The 27,629-nt window shown below is 48.1% G+C and overlaps 1 protein-coding gene across 2 annotated transcripts in view; it reads left to right on the top strand.

The window, feature by feature from the left end:
- The window catches only part of LOC146867866 (uncharacterized), a 79,726-nt gene that overhangs the window by 35,862 nt on the left and 16,235 nt on the right, over positions 1-27,629 (top strand). The window contains exon 1 of one of the 2 annotated variants that reach the window (XR_014966155.1): positions 6,620-6,746. The exons of the other annotated variant lie outside the window; for it this stretch is intronic. The gene's annotated coding sequence lies outside the window, so the exon portion shown is untranslated. Of the gene's footprint in view, positions 1-6,619; positions 6,747-27,629 lie in introns of those variants that run through there. 2 annotated transcript variants of the gene reach the window in all.

Raw genomic sequence — 27,629 nt, forward strand, 5'->3', positions numbered from 1 at the left:
TGGGAGTGATAGGCACCCACCCCTCCTGTGTCAGGGCACTGCTGGGAGGACTCTGCACCCACCCCTCCTGTGTCTGGGCACTGCTGGGAGTGATAGGCACCCACCCCTCCTATGTCTGGGCACTGCTGGGAGGACTCTGCACACACCCCTCCTATGTTTGGGCACTGCTGGAAGTGATAGGCACCCACCCCTCCTGTGTCTGGGCACTGCTGGGAGGACTCTGCACCCACCCCTCCTGTGTCTGGGCACTGCTGGGAGTGATAGGCACCCACCCCTCCCATGTCTGGGCACTGCTGGGAGTGATAGGCACCCACCCCTCCTATGTCTGGGCACTGCTGGGAGGACTCTGCACCCACCCCTCCTGTGTGTGGGCACTGCTGGAAGGACTCTGCACCCACCCCTCCTGTGTGTGGGCACTGCTGGGAGGACTCTGCACCCACCCCTCCTATGTCTGGGCACTGCTGGGAGGACTCTGCACCCACCCCTCCTATGTCTGGGCACTGCTGGGAGGACTCTGCACCCACCCCTCCTGTGTGTGGGCACTGCTGGGAGGACTCTGCACCCACCCCTCCTGTGTGTGGGCACTGCTGGGAGGACTCTGCACCCACCCCTCCTATGTCTGGGCACTGCTGGGAGGACTCTGCACCCACCCCTCCTATGTCTGGGCACTGCTGGGAGGACGTTGCACCCACCCCTCCTATGTCTGGGCACTGCTGGGGCTGATGGCCACTACCCCTATGTGTCTGTCCACTAGCGTGGTACGACCCGTACCCACGCTCTTGAGGCGTGGGTACGGGCCGTACCCCTATGTCACCCCAACAATGGCGGTACGGCCCATACCCACGTCCCATAGGCATGGGTACGGGCCGTACCGCCATTGTTGGGGTGACGTAGGGATGGGCGTGGTACGACCCGTACCCATGCCTTTGGGACGTGGGTACGGGCCATACCGCCATTGTTGGGTGACGTAGGGGTGGGCGTGGTACGACCCGTACCCATTCCTTTGGGACGTGGGTACGGGCCGTACCGCCATTGTTGGGGTGACGTAGGGGTGGGCGTGGTACGACCCGTACCCATGCCTTTGGGACGTGGGTACGGGCCGTACCGCCATTGTTGGGGTGCCGTAGGGGTACGCCCCGTACACACGCCTTGAGAGCGTGGGTACGGGTCGTACCACGTCCACCCCTACGTCACCCCAACAATGGCGGTACGGCCTGTACCCACGTCCCAAAGTCATGGGTACGGGTCGTACCACGCCCACACCTACGTCACCCCAACAATGGCGGTACGGCTCGTACCCATGTCCCAAAGGCATGGGTACGGGTCGTACCACGCCCACCCCTACGTCACCCCAACAATGGCGGTACGGCCCGTACACATGCCTATGGGGCGTGGGTACGGGCCGTACTGCCATTGTTGGGGTGACGTAGGGGTGGGCGTGGTACGACCCGTACCCATGCCTTTGGGACGTGGGTACGTCACCCCAACAATGGCGGTACGGCCCGTACCCACGTCCCATAGGCATGGGTACGGGCCGTACAGCCATTGTTGGGGTGATGTAGGGGTGGGCGTGGTACGACCCGTACCCACACTCTTAAGGCGTGGGTACGGTGCGTACCACAATTGTTGTGTTGCCGGTTCGCGTCCATGTTGAATTCCGTTGTGGCGGACGCAGGCCTTGGTGGAGACGCCCCTGCCCCCGAAGTGACCATGCCCTGGGGGTCAGGTATGTACAGGGCATGTATGATTTTTAACTTGGGTGGGGGTTATGTTTCCTGCCCCTGCCCCCCCCTTTGCCCCTGAGTGTTGTTCTGACCTTCTGCGGCGTCTGCGTCGGTTCCTGTACACCAGGTGGACTGCTATGAGGGCCGGGATGACACGTAGCTTGGGGTCCATGGCTGTCCGTCACGTACAGGTGCTCCTTCTGCGCGTCGTCCTGATTTACCGGCAGTTTTTGGCAGCCGTAAAATATAATCCGTGCGGAGTGACGTGGGCACGGATCGTACTTGCTGGTTCGTGAAACGCTGCCTGACTCCGTCCAGACGTCACGTCTGCGGTGTCCCGGATCCGATTTGTATGTATTTTTTTGCCGGTCGGTGTTTTTTATGATTCGTACGGAAATGGTGTTTCTGTACGAATCGTACTAGCGGGTTTGTCAGGTTTTTTTCCCGGGTACGAGTCAGACGGGGAAAACGCTCCGTCCAACGGTTCGTACCCGGGTTTTACAGGATCGGAATCGGCACCTAAATCTAAACTGGGAAATGTGTTTGTTTTTTAGAACTGAGTAGTTTTCGCGCTTCCGCGAGAGCGTGGAACCACTGTCATTATTGAAAGAATGAGCCGGGTACATTTACAAGTGATAGGTGAAATTGTGGCGACCAGCTTGGTGCAGCATAACTTTCATTTTAGGTTAACGAGAACTGCCAAAGCTCACGCTATTGCTTTGCAAAAAGAGAAATCTCTGCATTCTTAATAAAGAAACACTCGCTTTTTAAATATACCGCGGAGTATTAATTTAAATTTGTGTACGTAATGACAAACACTCATGCTCTTGTTTAATTTCTGTAAGTCGATGCAAAGGCCCAACCATTGGAGGGTTACGTGTTGTAAACTGGCCTTTAGCCATCTCTCTACTGGTACGGGCATCTGTTCTTGTTCTTCCGTGGTACTTTTTCTGCAACTCAAAAACGATTTGAAAACTGAGTCGGCGTGTAACTTAACCTTTCCCTCTCAGCTTCCAGACAGTTTCCGCGACCGGTGGCAGTACACATTTTCTTCTGATTTTAGCCTTCCAAGTAACAGCATTAGCTGGTAGACCAAACAACGAAACGATGACTGCTAGATCAATTCTGGTGAGCCTAAATACCCCATTTTAAAATATATACTGAGATTATTTGTCTTAGTGGTACCAGAATTCTCACTGACTGCAATTTTATAATTTTAGCTGAACTGGCATAGCTGCCATGGTTTCAGGTTGCTTAAGTGTGACATTTTCATAATGTCAGTGTAACAAGGTTGCCAGTTGTTTATCAAGTACTTCAAGACTTAAACTTCCGCTTCAATTTAATTTAAGGAACAAATTAATCTACTTACTGAATTATATGATGCAATAAAAATGTTGCCACTGTATGACTCTTGCGCTATCGGAATTAAGGAAGAGGAATATGATGGACAAATATTCAAATGTTAGCTTCACTTTTTTTTTTTTTTTTTTACAAATGTGGTCCACCACACACGTCTGCCATGCTCACCGTACTCCTCAAAAATTCTTGGGCTCAGATTTGAGTGACTACTGTTAAATGCAAGTAGGAGTTGTGTAGTATACTTGCTTGGGAGACTTGTTCGTGCAAGGCGAGTTCTCGGCAAAAGGAGCAGAGTACAGCCGGAATGTGCCTCGTAGTTTTGGCGGCCTCTATATTTCCTAAGCTTTTAAGCCTCTGCCTAGTTGGGAAGATTTTTCTGAGGTGCTGCCTGTATTCATTGCTGTGTGCATGCTCGGGCGGAGAATGTTCTGGGAGCCGCCAGACCTGAGTAATTGTGTGACGTCTTCTATGGAATGTTGATGTTTGAATCAGAAAGAAAAGCTGTGTACCTATCCGGTACCCTTTCCTTGTTATTTCATCTGGCATGATAGCGCTGTGCTCCTTCCCTGGGCAATGCGACTTCCGGCATGGTAATTGTGGTTTTGTTGTGGAATAACATGTTTTCTAGAATGACAATGGTCCTTTGCATGCAGTTCAAAATATACTATGGCGTAACAGTGGTCCTTAGCATAACTCCACAATTAGGTTTCAGGTGCGGCAGTGTTATTTACTTCACATGTTCAATTGTAGAATGTGCAATGGCAATCTTTGTTTTTCTAGTTTTAGCAGTGTGGGTGCTGGCTTCATAGCAGTGCGTGTAGTTACTGAATGCTAATAATGTGTGAAACTGGAACCTGTATATTTGGTTACCTGCACCTGTCATTGCATCACGAACTGCAAAGCAGGCAGCTTGAGTGGCTGATTGGCACAGTGAGCTGTCTTCTCTCACAATAAGCATCAGTAAACGCTCGGTCTGTGATGTCATATGGGCTGTTCTGTGGTATGCTGGTGTATCATCATACTATTAGAAGCAAACCATGTTATTAATGCACATGTAAAATGTTGGGCATTAGATACTAGCACAAAGTTTCCAACTTTTGAGATGCAACTAGGCCGACTGTATCAGGCCGGCACTGCATTTTCTGTGGCATCAATGCTCCACCACTTTGCAACCATTTTTGTATTTGCCACAACATTTTTATAAGCAGATGATTGTCCTCTTTGGAAATATATAGCTCCTAGATAATGTTGCAGACCCTGAATTAATGCAATATTACATTCTGTCCCCCATAGACCTGGCTTAATATTTTATGGCTTCAAGCCAATGTATGTGATTAATTGTGCTATAATTTTCACTAATTAGACCTATTTTTATAAAATCAACTTTGTGGCAGTATCTACATGTTGTTATATGACATCACTTTATTAATGTAATAACTGCACTTTCACAATTGCTTTATTAACCTTCTTGCTTCTCAAATTTGCTTGAAAATGCACCATTTATCCAATCATTTTTCAAAATTTTCTCGGGGGAGAAGACCCCCGAATGCCCCTTAAGATGTTCGTGCTCGCTCGCTGTGCTCGCTCTCCACGGTGTACTCCGACAGAAAGTTTACGCCCACCACTTTCAAATGTCACAAGCCACCACTGGTGATACTCAACCAATCTGGGGATGATAACTTATTCTGCAACCCATACACATTCCAGGTGAAAAATTGATATGTACCATTATTATGACCTTGTCGGGTGATACCAGAAAGCGGTTCCACAGAGGGTGGCTTGTGAAGGACACCAGAATCTGCATTAACTTAGGCAGTTCAGCTTATGTAGCATATAAATTAGCTCCACATATGTCTCTAGGACAAAAGATAAAATCCCCTGTATAACTAAGTCAATTGTTATCTTGTAGCAAACCCAAAACCTGAAATCTGTTAGACAGATCTATAGGTGAAGTATGCGGGGGGTTACTCGCAGACATCGGTTGGTTGATCAAATTGTCATTGCCTAAAAAAAGTGCCTCTCACATGCTGATAGAAAAACCCCAGTGGTAATAAAGCAATGTTCTTAGCTGATGGTACAATTGGCATTGATCTTGATAAAACCTCTTCTGCAAATCTGGGATGCTTAAAATTAATAATAATGCAGTCCCCCTTGCAAACTTTCCTCAGAGGGCCAATCCATCCCACTCGCCTAGTCAACAAAACTTAATCAGCCTTACTTACGGAGAATATGTGTTTTGAATGTAACCAATGAATAACCTTATTCTTCAACAATTCCAGTGGTTCATATGTACTGGATGATAAAAGCAGGGACATTAACCAAAACTGCCACATAAGGACAACATGCTAGTGGTAAATTAATGGTTATTGGGTCGCATAAGTCCTCACAGCTATTTCTTGCTTGAGTCAGTGGCAACATCTGATTAGAAGAAGGGGCTTTCTGAGGTTGATAACCATTAACCGCAATCAGTGACTTACCTGGTAGTCGTGTACTGTTCGTAGTATTCTGCCTAGTCACACCATTATGACTATTGGCACTAATGAATGCACTTGTACCAGAACCTAACCCAGTATCCTTGAGGAGGTCTAGTACACATCTGGACTGTGGTGAATGCCATTACAATATCTACAACATCATTACATGTGACCCTTTGGTTAAGCAACTGTTTTTCATTGTTCCCCACAGTGTTCCCCAGCCGCTCAGTGATAAGCAGTAACAAGTCGCGCATCAGTCCCCTAACACTATCAAGTAGCTTCTCTTGGAAAATAACCAAAGTCTCCATAATAGTCAAATTAGTGGTTGTAGGTGGAAGTGCAGGACAGATGGTATCTTCTATAACATTAACAGGTTGGGGTGCAGTTGAAGGGAGTCCCTCCCCCATGCCTTTTCCCCTTGGCCCGAGGGGCTCTTTCTGGAGGGGATGCTGAAAGGTAAGAGCAATCCTGCCTTTGTTTGTTGACAGCCGCCTTCTGAGAAACATCTGATGAGGCTTTGGGGGGGGGGGGGGGGTCAGTGATTAAACATGCAATATCATTGGAAAGCCATATGACTGACTCCTGAATTAATGGGGTACCAGGAGTAGAGGTCAAAGTTGCTGTGACCGATAAGCGTCTTTCAACACACTCGATCTCTTTATCTATGATCCCAACTACTTTCCTAATAAAAGCTATCTAGAGTGGCATCCCCAGGCCTGACTGAGGGGGGGCTTTTCATTTGACCATAATTGTAAAAAAACTCAGCAAAGGCCTCACTTCTAAACAGCGTACAAATGCTGCACACTACCTTAAAAGGAGGCTCCGTAGTATGGGGCCAAGAGGGGTGGCCCAGCCCGGCCTCATGTGACTGCTGATGGGCGCAAATGGACCTGCCCTTTCACCTGGGCATGCCCGCGCGTGTCCCGGCCTGCGGTAGAAATCTAGTGCCTTTATGGCGACGGGAGGCCTGTTCCTGCCTCCGGCGCTGCCTGGAATGCTGGGGGACCGATGCCCACCCCAGCCATCCGAAGAAGCAGGTAAATGAAATGGGCCTCGGATGACCCGACTCTGCCCTCCCATGCTGCGGGTGAAATCAAGTGCCTTTATGGCCACTGGAGGGCTGTCCTGTCTCCCGCTCCACCTGGAATGCAGGGGGACTGAGTCCCAACCCACCCAGCCGAAGAAGCAGGTAAGTGAAATGAGCCTTAAATGGCCCGACTCTGCACACCCCAATGGTGACTCATTTAGAGTAAAGACAAACTGTGCATTTTAGAGCCCAATATAAGCCCATGACATGTCCAAACTGTGATCTAATTCAATTGCCAAGATACACTGGGTGTGGGCCCTTCTCAATAGATTGTTTAAAAAATAATTGTAAATTGTGCATTGTGCAAGGCATAGAGAAAGAAAAACTATTCAAAATTGTAAACATGTATAATTGTATCTTGACACAGAAACTGCCAAAAAACCAGAGTTGGAAAATAACATTTTTTAACCATTGATGGAACCCTGTAGTAATCTTTATTATAGATGGAGTTCTGCCATCAATATTGGTCAAACCCTGGGCGGATTACTTGAGAACTTTACATCGAGGTGATCATGGGTTCTTCCTAAGGGACACCTAGTAAATATAGGGTACAATTGTGGTTTATATTTGTAGCACTCTAGTAATATTAGTCAAAATATGGTAGATGTTGCAAAGTGAACCCTTTTTGGGTATTCAACCTTAGTTTTCATTTCTTGGGGATTCACCTGCTGGTAATGTTCAATTCTAACACTGGGACATTGCTGTTTAGTGCCCTGTGTATGTGCTCTGACACCTGAAACATGTTGAAATTCCCTTTAAACCAGATTGACACATTAAACTTCCCAATATGGCCATAATATATGGTGCACTAATTAATACACACCTGACATATAAAGGTATGCCACATGTAAACTGCAGCACCTGTTTTGCCATTCACTACTGTGGCAGTAAAAACATGACTTTAGGACTACCATCAAGGGGCCTGACAGCACCAGCTTGAACACCACTGCACAGAACTGTCAAAACCACCCTTTGACAGGTAGGAAAATCGGATTCTAAATATTATATAAATCATCCCTAAAATTTCACATCTGCATTAATCTCTTATAAGCATACTTGTCTCTAACCCATCTTTTCCCACAGGCTCCAGTGGCCCTTATTTTCCTTATAATCTTTGCAATGACCTTGGAGGGGCAGAACAAAGTACACTGTGACATTGTGCTTGCTCCCTTCCGCCTTCGTGCCTCAACTCGGGATAGTGTGACTGTCATGTGCTGGAGTGATACAGATATCTGCCTCTCCTGTTTGTGATGAAATACTGCTTTTTGTCTATCTTGTTTTTTTTTTTGTGGCGGGAGCTGGTGGGAGTTTTGCAGTTTACGGTTTCAGCCAGTTGGGCACTTTTACTTCCTCGGAGATGTTGAATGGCTTTTAAAAAGACTAACTTTTTTGTAACTTCAGACATTCGATTAATGCTGATTTCCGTGACTCGTGCAGTGGCGTAGAAAGAATGCCATGCGCCCGGACCCAAGCAAGGGAAATGGGCCCTCCAACACCCGTTTATAAATGAAAAGTCTGTTGCACTTGGAGGGCAGTAAATCCCTCACTCCCGGGGGCCACATTACACAGCTCCTGCGGCACTATTGATAGCCACGCGCCAGCATACATGCCACAATTACTAACAGCACAGGCATCAGCACGTGCAAGCCTCCTCAACTGCAGTAACAAGAACATCGTGATATAACTAGTATGACGAGAGAGAGAGGGAGAGAGAGGGCGAGACAGAGAGAGAGTGTAGTGTCCTTGTAGGAATAAATGAGTAGCAGCCAGGCCGAAAGAGTAGACAAGTGGATTTATTGGCACCTCATCCACCAACAGCTCTCTATCAACTCCCACTTACAGAACCCCACCATAGCCCTTCTGATTCCGCATTGGAACCCATGACACATTCTAACCTTCTTAGAACACTGGGCACATAGCTCCACTGTACATTGCCACACATCTTCCCCCTCAACAACAAAAATAACAGAATTGCAAAAAATAATCATACATAATAAAATTATCATATCGAATATGGACAGAAAAACATAAGCTGCCCAGCAACATATTACTAAAATGAACAGAAAAGCATCACAGAAGAAATAAACATGTGACATACACTATGACCTAACATAGTCCTTCATGTAAACAGGAAGTCTGCGCACTCTTTGACTTCTTTCCCGGATGCCCCTCGGGACCCCATGCAGATTAGGAGTAGAGGACAAGAGATCAGAGGACCCAGAACCAGAGATTAACCTGTTGCCATCTGCTTGACCAACTGAAGCAGCAGGATTCACCACTACAACACGACTCTTGTTCCAAATCCTCCCATCACTTGTTTTTACAGCATTGTTGAAAACCTTAATCACAGGTCTTACATTGGTATACTTTGACCACATTTGACACCCCACAGGAGCTCTTATCTTGACCATATCCCCAACCTTCACCACCTGAAATTGGGCACCTTTTTTACCATCAACATAAAATTTCCTCAAAGACTGCTTCTCTATCTCTCTATCCCTCCACATCCCTACCTGATTATCAACAAAACCCTTGTTCAACTTCATCCATCCAGGACACAACAAAGTATTAGGTATCCTCCCTTTAAATAGTTCAAAAGGAGATCTCCCAGTAGTAGAATGGGGAGACACTCGGTAAGCCAAAATTCTGTCTTGAAGTGATTCCTTCCAATTCAACCCACTAGCTCTTGCCAGCTGAATGCTCTCTTTAAGAGTCTTGTTGACCCTTTCAATCGCACCATTAGCTTCAGGATGATATATGGCACACCTTTTATGCTGAATGCCACACCTCACCACAAAATCCTTAAATTCACAAGAGGTAAACTGTGGTCCGTTGTCTGAAAGAATGCTGTTAGGAAAACTCTCTCTCTTGAAAATGTCTTGCAAGAATCTAATGACACACACTGTAGACACATCCCTAACAGCACCCACTTCTATCCACCTGGAGTATAAGTCCAGAAGCACAATCAAATATGGAGTATCACATACCCCATGCAAAGGACCAACAATATCAATCGAAACTTCATCCCAAGGATGATCAGGTAACCTCCTGCACACCATTGGGGTTTGTTTGGTCTTCAATATCTTGTCACTAGCACAGCATTCAGGACACTCTCGAACCAACCTCTCTATCTCCATATCCATGCCAGGCCACCAAAACTGCAACCTCAACAGTTCCTTGGTCTTAACAATCCCCAGATGACCGATATGGGCAAAATTGAGCAACTTACCCCTAATGCCCACCGGCGGAACCAACCTCGTGCCCCTCGAAAGCATGCCGTTCACCACAGAAAGCTCATCAGAAACCAAACTCCACGGTTTCTCCAACCGTTTACCTTTCCCCAACATCACCATAACACCTGTAATTTCATCATCTTTATTAATCTCTGCATTCCAATCATCCTGGGTAACTGTTCCCTCCGTGATTTCACACACATTGACTACCTCATTATAATCCTCACCATCCTCCTCATTGCTCCCTTTGAGATCAACCAACCTAGAAAGACAGTCCGCAGATCTATTAACCACCCCTGGAATGTAGTCAACCTCGAAATTAAATTCTTGTAAAGAAATGATCCATTTCCTTATCCTAGAAGAAATGGAGTCAAGACCTTTCTTAGAAAACACCTCCTTCAAGGGTTTATGGTCCGACAAAACTCTGACCTTCACTCCCCACACCAGATTCTTAAACTTTCTTAAGGCCCAAAATATGGCTAGAGACTCCTTTTCTATAACTGAATAACCCCTTTCGGACCCTCTTAGGCACCTCGAAGCACAGGCAATCAAACAATCCACACCATTTTTCTTCTGAAGCAGCACCGCCCCCAACCCTTTTTCACTAGCATCCGTCATGATAACCGTCGGATCACTAGGCACAAACGCATGAAGGGCTGGCGCTTTACTCAACTCCTTCTTGATCAAGGTGAACTCCTCCTCACACTCACTTGACCACAAAAATACCGCATTTTTTACAGTCAATTTCCTCAAACTATGAGTTTTGCTTGCATAGTCTGGGATAAATTTACTGTAAAATTCTACCATACCAAGAAAAGAAAGTAATTCTTCCTTGTTGACCGGTACAGAAACCTTCATGATGGATTCCACCAATTCCTTCTTGGGAAAAACCCCATGTCCAGTTATACAATGTCCAAGATAATTTACCTCCTGCAACCCAAATTTACACTTATCTTTCCTAAGAGTAAGCCCCGCTTCTCTTAACCGTTGCAGAACACCAAAAACCCGACTATCATGCTCTTGTAAAGTGTTTCCAAAAATCAAAAGGTCATCCTGATAACATTTAACCCCAACTAGACCCCTGAGAATATGCGACATTATCCGTTGAAACACTGAAGCCGCCGACACCAGCCCGAACGGCATCCTACAAAATTTAAAAGTACCCATGGGGGTAACAAAAGCAGTCAGATCCTGAGAGGGATCATCTAACACCACCTGATGGTACGCTGAGGCCAAATCAAGGGTGGAAAAATACTTCGCACCAGCCAACGTACCCACCATCTCATCAATGTTCGGTAAGGGAAACTTATCTACTATGACCTCTTTGTTCAATGCCCTCAAGTCAATGCAAAGACGAATTTCGCCAGTGGCCTTCTTGGCCACAACTATCGGAGCCAACCATTCTGTGGCTTCAACTGGTACAATTATGCCTGCTTTCACCAACTTATCTATCTCTTTCTGAACGCTAGCTTGTTCATTCAACGGAATTCTCCTTACTTTAGCCACAACAGGTACCGCCCCTACTCTTACCTTAATGTGATGTTTATATCCCTTAAGACACCCCAAGGTATCCTTAAATATGTCAGCAAACTGTTCTATAAACCTGAGAGACGTGTCCCCAACTGCTTGTACTTGAACCTGAGGAGAGGCGTTGGGGTTTAACCACACCCCCAATAATCGTTGATGAGGCCACCCCATAAGGGAATCACCCTGCTTTGCAACATATATCTTTCCCACAATCATTTTCCCACAGAGTTCAATGGTGGCGACAAAATATCCAGACATTTTTATAGGTAAGCCACCATAGCCCATGGGAGAAAGATCACTCTTAAAATATTTCACCTTGTTGACAAAATGTTGCATAAACACATCCTCTCCAATTATTGTCAGGTGGGAACAGGAATCAAACTTAAAAATAAGAGGTACCCCCTCTATATCCACCACATGAGATGGATGATCACTTTTGCTTGCATCAACCTGGAACGTGACCACTTTTACCTCAGGATGGAGCTTGGCAGACATACTGTTATCTTTGTTACCTTTACCCTTGCAACATTTAGCGAAATGTCCTTTTCGACCACACACGTTGCAAATGGCTCTCAGTCCAGGACAATGAGGTGAATTAGCAAAATGTCCAAAACGTCCACATCTAAAACATACCGGTTTTCCCCCAACAGGAGAACTGGTTACATTACTAGGCATAAATATATTAGTCTCTTTTCCTTTAACCTCCCTCTTTTGTACCTGGCATACCACCTCTTCTACTTTATTTTCAACGACAGCACTTTTGTTTTTTTCTTCACTTTTACTCTTCTCATCATTCAACTCATCAACACACTTCCTCATATGCTCAACTTGCTTGGCAATAGTAATGACTTCTTCGAGCGGAGGCTCATCCTTCAACCAGAGTTCTTTCCTGATATCATCATGCGCACATCTCAACACAAACTGGTCCCTAATCCTCTCCTCCACAGCAGGACCAAATTTGCATGAAGATGCAAGCTTCCTCAGAGCCGAAACATACTCTTCCACCGACTCCTCTTTTTTCTGTCCCCTCAGACCAAAATGATACCTTTCCATTATCGTACTCAGCCTTGGTAGATAATGACGATCTAATTGTTCAATACATACTTCATATTCATTAAGGTTCCTTTGTTCAGAAGCACTTAAATCAGGTAAATGTTCTAACACCTCTTGACCTTCACCCCCAAGACAATGCAGCAATAACGAATGTTTGCGTTCAGCACTGAGATTCGTGCCACAAACCCGGGAGAGAGAAGTGCAGTGAAGTTGTTGTAAGGTTTAAACTTTATCTGGATGCCACCTTCTGTTCCACTTAAGAATATTTGTAATTGACTATTGTGGGGACAGTTGTAGCAGCAGCTACAGAATCAGATTGCTGTTCTCATTGGGGAGTGTCTTCTTTACAAATTTGGCAATGATTCCTACAACCCGAATTTTAACGTGAAAGCTTGATCCGTGGTTGGGGTTGGTGTATCTGGACAATGGAAAATCCCTCCAGGAAATTACAGATGTTGGCTGAAGCCTGTGAGCACGCCATTTGCTAAAGTTACTAAGAACTACAGAACAGTTTTGAAACTCAGCATAAAACAAACTATGAAGGTGAGTTAAGCTCGACTAGCTAAGAGTGAATGCTCAATGCTCTCCCAACTCACATGATGTGCAGTGTCTTACGTGCAAGCGGTATGTACTACTCTGTACCCATCTTCGCAAGAAACCTCAAAACCTGGCTCTTCGACAGACCCCCTCCTTGATGGACTGGAACCTGCGAACACCCCCCCCCCCCACATCCCCCGGCGCCTTGAGACCCTTACGGGTGAGTAGTCGCGCTTAACAAACACCTGATTTGATTTGATTCGTGGCGCCAGACCGGGAACAGCAGGAATGCAGACTCACTGCGTCCTTGTGCTTAACTTGAGCCGGTGGTTTCCGGTGCTCAATGCCGGCACTTAATTGCCAACACTGGCACTTATCTCAGCTGCCACATTTTGGCGTTGTTTGTGTAATTTAAAGGTGAGCAGAACAGCAGTAGTTTATTAGTTCATTGTACATTAAACACAACTAATATCTGCCTCCCAAGCCATTCTTATAGCTTTGGGGTCCTCAAACAGCCTGAGTTGACAGACTTGTAGTCCTTTGATGGTTAGTATTTATGTAGGTATGTCATTGGCACTGCTGGCAAGGCCAATGCGTGGTGGGAGCTGCCTTGGGCTCCTGACGAGGGCCCTGGCACTAATTCTTTTTACAAATTAAGCACTGATGCGTCATGAAGATTACGTTTTTCTAGACACAATGTGAGAGAAAAGATGTGATATGGCCTCTTAGCCATCTTGAATTGTGACAATGAAGGTATTCAATTGGGAGGTATTGAAGTACCCCTGTTCAATTGTAGCACACAAATATGCTTAGCCTATAGGAGTGTCTCAGAAGTCACAGTGACTCCTATCTTTGAGCACTGCACAAGGGAATATTATTATTATCCAAGCAAGATAACCAAGTTACTGTGAAAATTATTAAATAACCTGGAACAGTTCTTGATTGTCCTTCCTTGCAATGGATTAATCCAGTCCACTTTCACAGATGTTCTCATGCATTCATTGGAGAAAAACTATTTTGTGTAATACATCCTTGGAAGTGTTGAATAGCTTTAAGGTGAAGAATAAACTTTGAACTACCCCATCTTTTGGTTCGTGAAGAAGGGACAAAGAACTAGTGCACAGTCAAAATGTCTGCTCTTCTTTCCGGCTCCCGGTAACCTGCCATGAGCTGGGAGCAGAAGAAAGAGCACTTTCTACATTTTCTCTCGACAATAGAAAATGAAAGGTGGACTCTGGAGAAAAAGAGACAATAGTTTTGTATTACCTTGAAATCTTGGAGATTTCGAGGTGTTTGTATCTGCTAATGTGTTGTTGGAGATCGGTGCTCATTACACCCCCACTGTGTGTCTAGCAATTAATCGATGTAAGTTTTGTCACTCTAAACGGGAAACAGCCTTTACCACGAAGCATTTTCTACGCGATACGTTTACAACGGTACACTTACCTCGTAAACGTCTTCACAACGCGTATTGCTTCAACGACGTCTTTAGCACGCAAGCAACGTCATCACGGAAAAACGTCTTCCTGGTCGAAAAAAAAAGCGTCAGTCCATCGTTAGTGTCGGCGAAGACCTAAGAAAAAGGAAAAAAAAAGAAGAAAGGGGGCTTGGGGGGGTCTCCCCCCCAAAAACGAAAAAGCGGGGTAAAGGCAAGATCGAGGTAAGGGCAATGTGAGGAAAAAACATTTCGTTGTAACGCATGCGTGGTAAAGGCATGCGTTGCAACGGAATGCGTAGTAACGACATATATTCCTCTAAACAAGGAAAGGCCAAGACAATTGATAAATACGTTGGAAGAAAATTGCCATCAGCTGTTGTTGTTTCTGGAGCATTGCTTGACGAATTTGTGTGAGATAACCAAATATTTCAGGACAGAATATGTTCAATGGAGACGCTCCATTAAAAAAGGTTATTGCAGTTGGGAGGACAGTATTTGGAGAATTCGCATTAACTACATATTAACATGTCTTATATCCATAGAAGTATAGCCCACTGCATCTGATCAGAATTCCTTTTGTGCAGTTGCTGGCTACGCACACTGAGGTAAAAGGTGAACAATTGTAGATCTAAATGTACCAGGCATTGCTGTCAACCCTCTCTGTTTTTATGTCTATCTAATCTCTAGGTCATGGAAAAGTATCAGGTGTGCCGCACGAATGCCGCCCTTGCTCACTTTGCCGCTGGATTCAAGCTAGCCTGGCTGATGAGGGCTGTTAGCCCGAAACCAGTCCCAGGAGGCTTGTTTCCGGTTCAGGGAAGACCTGGCTTGGCAGTTCGGGCTGGACTGTTCCCATGAGGCACAGGGTCAAGACTGATTTGCATATGGTTGGGTCTGAACTGGGATGGCGAAGTGAGTTAAAGAACGATGATGGATTCAACCCAGATCTGTGACTGGGGGTGAGTGTCTGAAAAGTTTCAGCACTCCGTCCATCATCTCCTTGTGTTTGCACAAATAGGCAGGACATGGTTTCTTCAAAAGTCAAGAACTTAGATATAATGGCAGACTTGGGACTTATTTACATTTTGTCTAACCAAATGCTCTGTTCTCAACGTGGTGAATGTCCCATCTATCATATCAGAAATGCTGTATAGCCTATTGTAATTTTAAACCAGTGATGAGATGTTTATCACATTTTCTTGGGAATCCCATGCGCAATACTCTAAAAACGGCACTAGGACGCCTCATTCATTAGAAAAGATGCTTTATTCTCGATGAAGTAAAGGGCTAAGAAGGAGAAGTGTGAAATAGTATAGGTCAGAAATCAATCCTGGGTCATTTGAGGGGCATGGATAAGAATGTGCCGAAAAACAAAAAGAAAAAGTTATCTTCTGACTTGACTTTCATGCAGTAGAGAGGAGCCTCTAAAACTTATATATATATGCAATGCAGACTATAGGGAGAGTCAACTTAACCAGTCTGCCAATCTGTTGTGTACACATTGGTTTCCAGAAAACCCATGAAATATCTAATCCTTTGCCATTGCTTGCTTGGGATTGGGAGGGAGGAGGAGTGGGACATACCAGACATACTTCATCGTGCATTGGGTAATGGGGGGAGTAAGGAGTTGGCTTAGAATCTTCCTTCAACATCTTTATAATTCCCAGACGTCACCTTTAGGGAGACAATATTTGAGAAAGGTATACACATTTTTCTACTAATTCTTCTTATGAATCTATTGTGGTGCATATTAGAGAATACCCGTTTTTCTGTTGGAGAGTGGAGGGGTGGAACTGGTAACATGCTAATTCCCCACATGCTGTGGTGCCCTCCTTGCCAAACTGAAAAGCAGCTTTTATTTTTACCATATTGAAATGTCCTCCTTTTTATCTCTCTGTACCTCAGATTGTCAATATGTGTAATGTAATAAAAATACGTTTATGTTTATTGTATTTTATAAACCTTTATTTCATTTTCAGTGAAATACAAATTACTACCAATGCTTATTATACTCCCAGTACATATTACAGTGACAGTGATACAGCAACCATCACATATCCGTTCGTTTGTTCATAAACTTTATGCGGTTGAAGAAAAAATACACCCATAAAAATGAACACGGTAAAAAAAAAATCCATCATCCGTTCTCCAGAATGTTCAGTACATAATACACAATAAAATATGCAACCCCAATTCTATTACAACGATATTGTGTAAAAAGGTACAATCAAAAATGTCCCATAAAAATTATGTGTACAAATAATCTAGATATTCTATTCCATAGTCAGTAATTTAAATACATTTAAAAGGGCCAGGTAGATCAACGGACAATAAAAATGTATAGTACTCAATCCATTATCTATTGTAATAGGCTTTCCTAATTTCCATAGCATTCAATATAAAAAGTGCAACATTATTACACATATAGGGGTCACCTAGTGTCACATAACCCATTTGTATAGCCATCAAGTCAACATCCAACAAAATGATCTTACCACTGGTGCATTTGACAATGTTACAGTGATTCCACCAGAATGTAATTATGTACCTAGTGAAAGGCATAGCAACCCCTTTAGAGGCCTTAAACATCAAGGAGGGCCTAAGATAGTACTAGTGCTTGAACGCGAATCAAGTAATCGTTATCCCGTGTTTGATCTTTGCACCCGCTCCATCAGTTCCAGAAGTCCTGTGGTCTAGCTGCAGGGTGAGTTAATGCTATTTAATTTTCTACCATTTGATTGCGTTAATTCAAAGTCTTATCGTTATCCAGTCTTTGTGAAAAGGTGGTCTAGCGTTTATCCATTTCATTGCCACCTGTCTTCCTGCTAGCAACAATGGTGTAATAAGAATATGTTTAACATACAAACTATACAGTGAGCTGTCTATTAATTTGCCAACAACATGTTGCTATGGTTTTATATCACTATATCAAGGCCGAGAATTATGACCTTTAATATTATCGCATCCACTATAATGAGCTACAGCTACAATCTAAGGTAAGGATCTATTAACCATTCTTACGTCTCCCTATACACACCTTGGAAGGTAAACATAAGTGAATTAAGAACAGTACAATTTAGTAGCATGCCAAAGAACTGAATGTGATTTTATTGTGTGTCAAAATTGTCAAGCTGTATATAAATTTAGGTTGGTTCAGTGGATGTGATATATCGCATGCAATGTACTGATAACACCTCTACCACACTGTTGCTAGTCACGCTACCTCATCACATACGGTTGTTTTGTAATAGGGTCTTAACAGCATTTTAGGCAAAAATGCTGCTTTATGTACAGCACCTTAAATTTGAGATGCTCCCACTGACATAAGAAAACGTTCTCCATAATGTTATGTTATGTTAATTGGAATTTGTGAAGCGCATTATCACCATGCGGTCTCTAAGCGCTGTGAGAAAGTACTGCCTTAGTCCAGGTGGGCGAAGGCGCAAGTTACTGCGTGCCCCAAGCCTCCTGGAAGAGAACTGTCTTAAGCTTTTCCTGAACAGGAGTAGGGAATGTTCCTTTCGTACCTTCTCAGGCAACTTGTTCCAAATTTGGGGGATGCAGGAGGAGAACGCCCTTCCTCCAATGGAGGACAAGCGAAAGCGAGGGCAGACCAAGGGACTGGCCTCTGATGACCGTAACGTTCTACTTGGATTATATTTAGCTAAACTGTCTTTGATGTATCTTGGGGCTTGGCCGTAGATGGCCTTGTGTGCAATGCAGAGGCCTTTGAATTTAATCCTCTGTCTGATTGGGAGCCAGTGCAGTTGGCGCAGGAGGGGCGTAACATGCGTTTGTCTGGGTACCTTAAAGATCAGTCTGGCGGCATCATTCATAACTATCTGCAGCCTTGCCAGAAGTTTTCCAGGGAGACCGAGGTAGAGGGAGTTGCCATAGTCTAGTCTCGATATAATTAGGGCTGATACAGCTAGTCTCAGGGTGTCAAAGGTAAGAAGGGGGGGCAATTTGCGTAGCTGTCTCAGCAAGCCTGTGCAAGTGCCTACTATTGCCGATACCTGTTGGGTCATGGATAGCATGGCATCGATGTTCAGGCCCAGGCTTTTTACAGCCTGTGCCGGCTCTGGGTATTTGCCTAGTTCTTGAGGCCAGAAGAGATTGCTCCAGGGGTTGGCATCAGTGGTGATGGCCAGCACCTCTGTTTTTATCTGGATTGATCTTTAGAGAGTTGGCCGTCATCCAGTTGACAGTGAATTTGAGGATGTTCTGAACTCTGGCCTGGGCGATTGGAGAATTATCAATCTGAATGATGATTTGGGTGTCGGCGGCGTAGTTGTAGATCTGGCACTCCATCTGATTCAGTGCGGCTATCAAAGGTTGGAGATATGCATTGAACAGCAGGGGTGACAGTGCCGACGCCTGTGGAACCCCGCAGGGAAGTGTGCCTACGTTGGATACTGCGTCAGTCAGTTGTATTCTCTGGGAACGACCATCCAGAAAGGACGTGAGCCATGTCAGTGCCTTGCCCTGAACTCCTAGATCAGATATCCGCGACAGGAGTACGTCATGACTGACTGTATCAAATGCCGCGGATAGCTCTAGCAGAATCAGGGCACATGGTTTTTTGGTATCCGCCCTCAGTCTTAATCCATCCAATACTGAGAGCATAACCAGTTCCGTGCTGGGGTGAGCCCGGAAGCCTGCCTGGTTAGTTTGCAAGAGACAATTGACTTCCAGGTGATGTGACAGTGCGAGAAGTACATGCTGTTCTAGAACTTTTGAAAGGAATGGGAGTTGGGAGATTGGCCGGAAATTCTTAAGGTTCTTAGTGTCGGCCCCCACTTTTTTTAAGAGCGGAATCACCCGTGCCTCCTTGAAGTACTTGGGGACTTGTCCTGTCTCCAGGGATGTGTTGAGAAGAGAAAGGATCTCGGCCTCGATCCCAGGAAAGGCCATCCTAAAAATCCTAGGGGGCATGGGTCCGCAGGTGAACCTGATTTCACACGCCCTAAAAGTAGAGCCAGAGAATCAGGCGTTAACACAGGAAAGGAGGTGAGGGGCTTATCAAAGACGGGGGCCTGGGGTGTAGGTTCTAAAAGACAGGGGAGCATAGGGGTAAGCAGGATTTCAGTCAGAAGATCCTCTACTTTAGAGGTGAAGAAGGTTTGAAATAAATTGCTGTCTTCCCTACAAAAGGAAGGCTTCTGTTCTTTCACTTGTCTAAGTTCTTTCAGGATCTTGAAAGTCTCTTTTTGTACATTGCTAGCGGACGTGATCTTGAGTTCATAGAAATCTGATTTTCTTGTTAGAATAGCTTTTTTGTAGGCATAGAATTTTGCATGATATTTTAATCGAGCTTCGAGATCGTAAACTTTCCGCCAGGCTCTTTCTTGTTTCAAACTTCGAAGGGTATCATTGAACCAGGGAGCCCCTTTCCCTTTGTCCCTTATTTTGTCCCTACGTGCAGGTGCGAGAGTGTAAATAGCACTGTTCAGCCTTTGTAACAGGGTGGTACTTTGTGCGTCGGGGTCACCTGGAGTGGGACTTCTGGGGCAGGTTTTTTGAGGGTCGAGACCAGGTCCTCTGCTCTGATCTTATTCCAGCTCCTAAGGACTTTCCATTCCGGAGTTGGAAGGGTTTTATGCTCCAGAGGTGGTAGACGGCCACTAATGATATAGTGGTCGGACCAGGAGCAGGGCCTAATGACCGGAGGGTCAGTATGTGGCTGGGAGGTCCAAGCCAAGTCAAGTGTGTGGCCTTTCTCATGGGTGGGACCTGTCACAATTTGGTGGAATTCCAATGCGGTCAGAGCCTCATCCATTAATGTAGCTTGGCTCTCTTTGGGAGATTGCTCCCAGTGGAAGTTGAAGTCTCCCATTATTACAATATGTTGATACCGTGAGCGCATATCTTGGGTCAGTTCCATCAGGTATTCGATGAACCTGGGCGTCGTTCTCGGGGGGCGGTATACAATCAGGGCGACAACGCAAGAGGTCAGGAGATAGAATTTTGCCCCAAGTACATCCGCCCCTTCAATGCTTTCTGAAAAGAGCATCTCAGCTTTGAGAGGATGCTTGTAAAAGAGGGCGACCCCACCCCCTCTGCAGCTACCTGGTCTATTATGATAGAGGGCTGCGTAGTTAGGGGGGATGGTGGCTTCCAGGTCTGGGGTAGAGGATTCCTCAAGCCAGGTCTCGGTGACACCAAAAATATCTGTGGTATCGTCTTGCAGTAGGGAAAAAATCTCTAGGTTGTGTTTTTGCAAGGACCGGGTGTTCAAGATTGCAAAACTGAGTCCCGGAGGGTTGGTGTGCCCAAGTGGACTTGGAGAGAGCTCTGCGTGCTTGTGGTTGAGCGCAGATTTACATGGCCTTAGTAGCCCCTCTGAATGGAGTATGGTTGTTATTGAGTTGTCCGGCGGTGCTATGTTATGATTTAGGTGGTGGAGTTCTGCCAGAGAGTAAACATGGCCCGGGCCAGGGGTCCTGGCCCCTGGACCCGGGCGGGCGTGGACGGGCGCAGACGGGCTTGCCTGAGGCGCACCTGCGGCGCGCCCGCTGCACACTTGCTCCAGCTCGATAAAAATACCCTGAGGTTCCGCCCACACACCACTCAGCCCTGCTGTGCAGCGGCTGTCTAATCAATGCACTAGACCGGGAACCGACCGGAAGTGCTTGGGCCGGAAGTGGGGACGCGTTGAGGAGCGAGCAAAGTGCAAGATGCAATCAGGTAAATGGCACAGATATAAAGAACTGATTAAAAAGATTCTGTTTTTTGAGGAGGAGCCTAGCGCGCATCCAAGATGGTCGCGTGAGCACAGGGCTCCCCGGACCCTCGCTGCTCCTCGGAATTTATCCTGACAATATCCTGATTTGGTTTATGGAATCTGGGAGATGACGACCGGCTGAGCACGTATCTCTTTTCAGAAATTTAATCGGACCCGGGAATCCTGAGTTATCGTTGTTTGAACTTTTGGGACCCACCCGACGGAGGTGCCCGGGGCGAAGGTGAGCCGTGGGGCCGTGTCGCAGTTGAACAACAACGGCTGCGGCGCGGTGCCAGGGGCCGCTCGGCCACTTTCGGTTTCACTTTCAGACCTCGGGGGGCTGGCCGGTGGAGCGATTGAGGTGGCGGGGTGTTTCCTTGACCTCTGCACAAAGCTTTGTCTCCACCTGCCACTAGAGTGCCTATCGCCTTGGGTCCCCCCGCACCGCCATACTGTGGCCTCGGGTGAGGCGCTGGTTTCCAGGGCCGGTATCCCAGCTACTTTTGATCGGCGGTCCCCCTCGGAGTCCGTGGCCGCATGGGGGACAAGGGGGGCCCCGAGGGGCGTAAGACTAAGGCCTCCCTCTGTGGAGGATCGGTCCAGACCAACAACATGGACCGCTACACTCAGGGCAGAGGCTCTCCTGGAACGGCCGGTCCCCCCTCAGACGCCGCCGGTGGTGGCACATCTGTCTCTTCGGAACTTTCCCTACAGGACATCATGGGCGCCATTGATGGCATCAGGGAGACCATCGCCACGCAATACGAGGCCCTGGCCCGCAAGATCGATACGGTGGCGATTGATGTCACCTTAATACGGGCGGACCTCTCCAAAACAAACGAGAGGGTTCAAACTCTCGATGCGCGGACCTCCACCCTGGGTGCGGATGTGTCTGACCTGCAGGCCGTGCTTGGTGACATCAAGGTGGTCAATGATCAGATGGCCCGGCGGCTGGAGGACTTCGAGGGACGGGCCCGACGCAACAACATCCGTGTCATCGGCGTACCGGAGTCCTCCGACGACCGCCCGGTTGACCTCCTGGTCGAGGAACTCATCCTCCAACAGCTGACCCCTGCGGGCTTGAGTAAATTTTTTGCCGTTGAACGGGCTCATCGAGTTCCGGGCGGGCGGCCACGGCCGGGGGCCCCCCCGAGGCCTATTGTGGCCAAACTGTTTTACTACAGAGACCGGGATGCGATTCTGCAGGCCTCACGGGTCCATGGCCCGGTTCGACATGAGAACTCATCCATTAACTTTTATCCGGACTTTACTCAACTTGTCCAGAAACAGCGGATGGGATTCCAGGGGGTGAAACGTCGTCTTCGTGAGCTGGGCCTAAAGTACTCTATGCTCTACCCTGCCAAACTCCGAGTGGAACATGAGGATCGGACTGCCTTCTTTGACTCTCCTGTGGCCGTGAGTGACTGGTTGGACTCGCTGCCGGACAGAGGTGGCCGTCCCGGGCCCTCTGCAGGTGCCAACGGTGACGGGTCCCCTTTGGAGTGACTCTTGGTCCTTGATTTTGCCAATTTGCACTGCTCAGCTGGGTTGTACTTCTTTGGTTCAGTGTGTTTTGCTAGGACCTGTATGGGGGGCGGGCGGGGACGGGTCCCTTTCCTCCTCCGGGGTCTTTTTGTAGACTGGGGTTAGTTGGGCGACAGGCACACTGCAATTTGGGGGGGTTTTTTGGCCCGCAGGGGTGCAGGGTGGGGGGAGTTGGGTGTTGGGGGGGGTGGGGGGGAAGGAGGGGTTGTTTTGTAGTGTGGTTTTTGTTTGCAGGGCGAGGTATTGATTTTCTTCCACCTTTGGGACTTGTGCTACTTGCGGGGGGACCTTTGATCTATTGGAGGGGATGGGGGGGGACGGGTTGAAGCTGATGTCATGGAACGTCAATGGGTTGGGGGACCGTATCAAACGGGGTGTAGTTCTGCAGTATTTGCGTCGTCTGACTCCTGATGTGGTGTTTATCCAGGAGACGCATCTGGTTGGTAATGTCTGCCATGCAATGAACAGGGGGGGATACCGCCTCGTGGCTCACTCTGGTTTCACAACTGGCTCCAGGGGGGTGGGCATTCTCCTGCGATCCTCACTTCCGTTGGAGATCACGAGGGTAGTCTCAGATGACAGAGGGCGTTATGTTTGTCTGACTGGGAGGTGGGAGGGGCATCCCCTTGCCCTGGTCTCAATTTACGTCCCCCCGGGCCTCCAGAACTCCACCTTCGCGGACTTGGGTCGAATGCTGCTTGAACTTCCGGATGGCCTTTTGCTTTTGGGCGGGGATTTTAATTCGGTGGTTTCGGGTGACCTGGATCGTCACCCACCCAGGGCCCTCCCCGCTGCCCAGGCTTGGCTAGGTGGTCTGTTGGAGACCTTCGGCCTGGTGGATAGTTGGCGATTAATGCATCCGGCCCAATGTCAATACACCTTTCACTCTGGGGCACATGGGAGTCTTTCTAGGTTAGATTATTTCCTTATGCCCGCGGCGCAGACGGGTCGAATTCGAGAGGTCAGGCACCTGGCGAGGGGTATCTCCGATCATTCCCCGCTGTGGCTTCTCTTTGACACCGAGTCGCGGTCTGCAGGGCGGATCGCTCCCATTAACCCGTGGTACCTGCGAGACCCTACGACTCGCGAGAGTCTGGTTAAGGCTATGGACCAATACTTTCTTGAAAACGAGGGGTCGGTGTTGTCTGCAATGTCCCTGTGGGAAGCCTTTAAAACCGTAATCCGCGGACATGCCCTCTCCCAGATAGTGGTGGCTAAGAAGCTCAGGAGTGAGGCGGTGGTGAAGCTGGAGACTGACATCTCGGGGCTGGAGTCGGCCTTGGAGGCGGGTGTCACTCCGGACGGGCTCCATGCCCTCAGCCTGAAACAGTTTGAATACAGATCTCTTGTCACTGACGCTGCCAAAACTATGTATAGGGAGCAGCAGGGTTGGTTGTATGATGCCGGGGACAAGGCGGGAAAGCTGATTGCGTGGCTGGACAAGAAGGAGAGAGTGAATCGTGTGGTCCCGGAGTTGCGTGTCTCGGATGGAGTGTGTGTGACTGAGCCTGGTGAGATTGTGGAATGTTTTGCCGACCACCTCCGGACCGTGTACTCCCCGGTGACTGATAGGGATGAGGAAGATTCTCGCCTTCTACTGAGGGACATTGCTTTGCCTGGCCTTTCTGCCGAGGACCGTGAGCAGCTGGACGCTCCCTTGTCGGTAGATGAAATCGCGACTGCGATTCGGTCCCTTCGCTCGGGCAAGGCCATGGGTCCCAACGGTCTACCTATCGAACTATATAAGTTGCGCCCGGATAAACTAGCGCCCTTCCTCCGTCGTATGTTTCAGGAGTCCCTTGAGGCCGGTTCCCTTCCGGTCGACCAGCGACTGGCCACGATAGTTGTGATCCCCAAGGAAGGTAAGCCACGGGACCGCTGTGCCTCCTACAGGCCTATCTCACTGCTAAATGCAGAGCCTAAAATCCTGGCTAAAGTCCTTGCCAATCGTTTGTTGAGCGTCATCTGCGATCTGATTCATCCTGATCAATGCGGCTTCATCCCACATCGCAACACCGCCCTCAACTTGCGGCGTCTCCATGGCACCCTCGCCAGGGCAGAGTACCTCTCCGAACCGGCCGTGCTGGTTTCTTTAGATGCCACGATGGCCTTTGACACCATCGAGTGGCCATTCCTCTGGGCTGTCTTGACCAAATTCGGCTTTGGGGAGGGATTTCTTGGCTGGGTGAAGCTTCTCTACACGGGACCCATGGCTCAGGTGGTGGTTAATGGGCGGGTCTCTCGGCCCTTCGCTCTCGGTAGGGGTACGAGGCAGGGGTGCCCGTTGTCCCCTCTGCTCTTTGCTCTCGCCCTGGAGCCACTCGCCGCTTGGCTCCGCTGGGAGCCCTCGATCAGGGGGATCCGGTGGGCCCCGGGCTTTGAGGATCGGGTCTCGTTATATGCTGACGATATCCTCCTGTATCTTACCTCGCCGCGGCAGTCGCTTAACGTTCTCTTCGATGTTCTGACTTCCTACGGGAGAAATTCGGGTCTCACGATTAACTGGTCTAAATCCTGTGTGTATCCTATCTCCGGTGGCCCCCCTCTCCTGCCGCCTCGGCTTCCGATCCAAATATCTCTGTCCGGCTTTAAATACCTGGGGATACACATCTCGTTGGACCCGGTGGCTCGCTATGAGCACAATCTCCTGCTTCCACTTCGGCGTTTGAGGGAAGACACGGCTCGGTGGTGTAGGCTGCCCCTGTCCCCACTGGGTCGGGCCGCATTGTTTAAAATGATGTCCCTTCCCAGGTTCCTCTATGCACTTCAGAACTCCTTCGACATCATTCCAGTGGCCTACTTTCGGGAAGTAGAGAGCCTGCAGAGGAGACTGGTGTGGGACGGACGGGCGCGTATCGCCCTGGCCAAACTTACTCTCCCCTGGTACGACGGGGGCATCGCGCTTCCCGACATTCGCAGGTACTATTGGGCCTCACAGCTATCAGCCATTAACCATGCCACGTATGCGCCTGGCTTGAACCCGGCGTATGAGATGGATAAATTCCTGCTTCCCGGCGGTAACTATAACAGGGCGCTTTACTCCCGCTCGGCTGGACGGACCCTGACGGGCCCCACTAAGATCGCGGTACGGATTTGGAAGGCGGCCAATGTAGCCATGGGCTGGAGTGAGCGACTAACATGCGCTACTCCTTTATTTGCCTCCGACCGACTGGGAAGCCTCTGGACAACGAAGGGGTTTGACCGTTGGGACACGATTGGCATCAGTAGAGTGGGAGACTTATGGATGAAGGGCGCGGTTAAGACCTTCGCGGCGCTCCAGAGCGAATACGAACTCACGGAAAAGGAGTTCTTCCGATACGCCCAGGTTCGGCACGCCCTGCTCTCTGTCTTTGGGGAGGGGACCAAGATCCCTGCCTCTTCGCCCCTCGAGGACCGCATACTTGATGGTCATGTCCCCGACAGTACTATCTCCTTAATCTATAAAAAACTCATTAATAATCGGGCTGACCTATTGGTGCGCCTTCGGGAGATGTGGACGGGGGACGGGGTGGAATTAGACGACGAGGACTGGCAGTCCGCACTATCGTCCCCCAAGGAAGTTGCCATTCCAGCCCGTCTCCGCCTGGTCCAGCTAAAGATTCTCCACCGGGTGTATGTGACGGGCCCCCGTCTGGTCTCGATGGGATTCTCGGAAGATGGGCTCTGCAAGCGGGGGTGTGGGCTCAGTGCCACCTTTCTCCACATCCTTTGGGAGTGCCGGGAGGTGGCGGAATACTGGCGTCGGGTTCATTGGGTCATGGGACAAGTCACCGGGGTGGCGCTGCTGCCGGAGGTGCGTCGCTGTGTCTTGAATGTGTGGGAGCCCAATGATTATAACGCGGCGCAGACTCGGTGGGCGGCCCTGGGCTACATGATTGCCAAGAGGGATATAGCGCAGCTTTGGGGCTCCCAGCGGCCACCCACCGTGTCAGTATGGAAGGAGAACATGGACTGGTGTATGTTCAGGGAGAAGACTGTATATGTGGCCCGCGGTAAACCCGGGGCATGGGGTAGAATTTGGGTGCAATGGAACGTGTATCGTGGGGGTATCTGTACGCCCCCCCTAGTGGACACCGATATTGCCTTGTCCCCCTGACCCTTGATGGTTCCTTGCAACTGATTGTAATAATCGAATATAGATGTTCCTTTCCCGTTACCCCCCCCCGATCTTTCAGTACTCCCTCCTGTTGATAGCTAATTGAAGGTTTGGAGTAAAGTCCCCCGGATGTAGCCTGACCCACGCTTTTTGCCCTTATGCCTCGCCTTTTGTTTTTTGTTGTTATTTATGTTAAATGTATGTCTCCTGCTTCTTTCGAGCTATCCTGAGCCATCTACGGGGCTGGGCCCCAGGTGTCGCCTACTGCCTTAACTAATGTACGATCCTTTCTGACTCTAGCGGCCGGCCCTGGTGGTTGTAGGCCCATGCTTGTAACTGATCTATTGTTTCAATAAACATTTTTGGAAAAAAAAAAAAAAAAAAGATTCTGTTTCTTGAAAATTGAGTTGAACAATGTGCAAAATAGCATTAGTACAAACAATTGCAGGAGAAGGGTAGCAAGCGCGGCAGTGTTATGAGAGACCCGCCTTTGACCTGGGCAGGACTCTCTGATCAGCGCGCTTGCTCCAGCTCGATATAAATACCCTGAGGCTCCGCCCACCCACCACTCAGCCCTGCTGTGCAGCGGCTGTCTAATCAATGCACTAGACCGGGAACCGACCGGAAGTGCTTGGGCCGGCAGTGGGGACGTGCTGAGGAGCGAGCAAAGTGCAAGATGCAATCAGGTAAATGGCACAGATAAAAAGAACTGATTAAAAAGATTCTGTTTCTTCAAAATTAAGTTGAACAATGTGCAAAGTAGCAGTAGTACAAACAATTGCAGGAGAAGGGTAGCAAGCGCTGCAGCTTTGCGAGAGACCCACCTTTGACC

This window comes from Triturus cristatus, chromosome 1_2, assembly GCF_964204655.1.
Source record: "Triturus cristatus chromosome 1_2, aTriCri1.1, whole genome shotgun sequence".
Taxonomy (NCBI): Eukaryota; Metazoa; Chordata; class Amphibia; order Caudata; family Salamandridae; genus Triturus; species Triturus cristatus.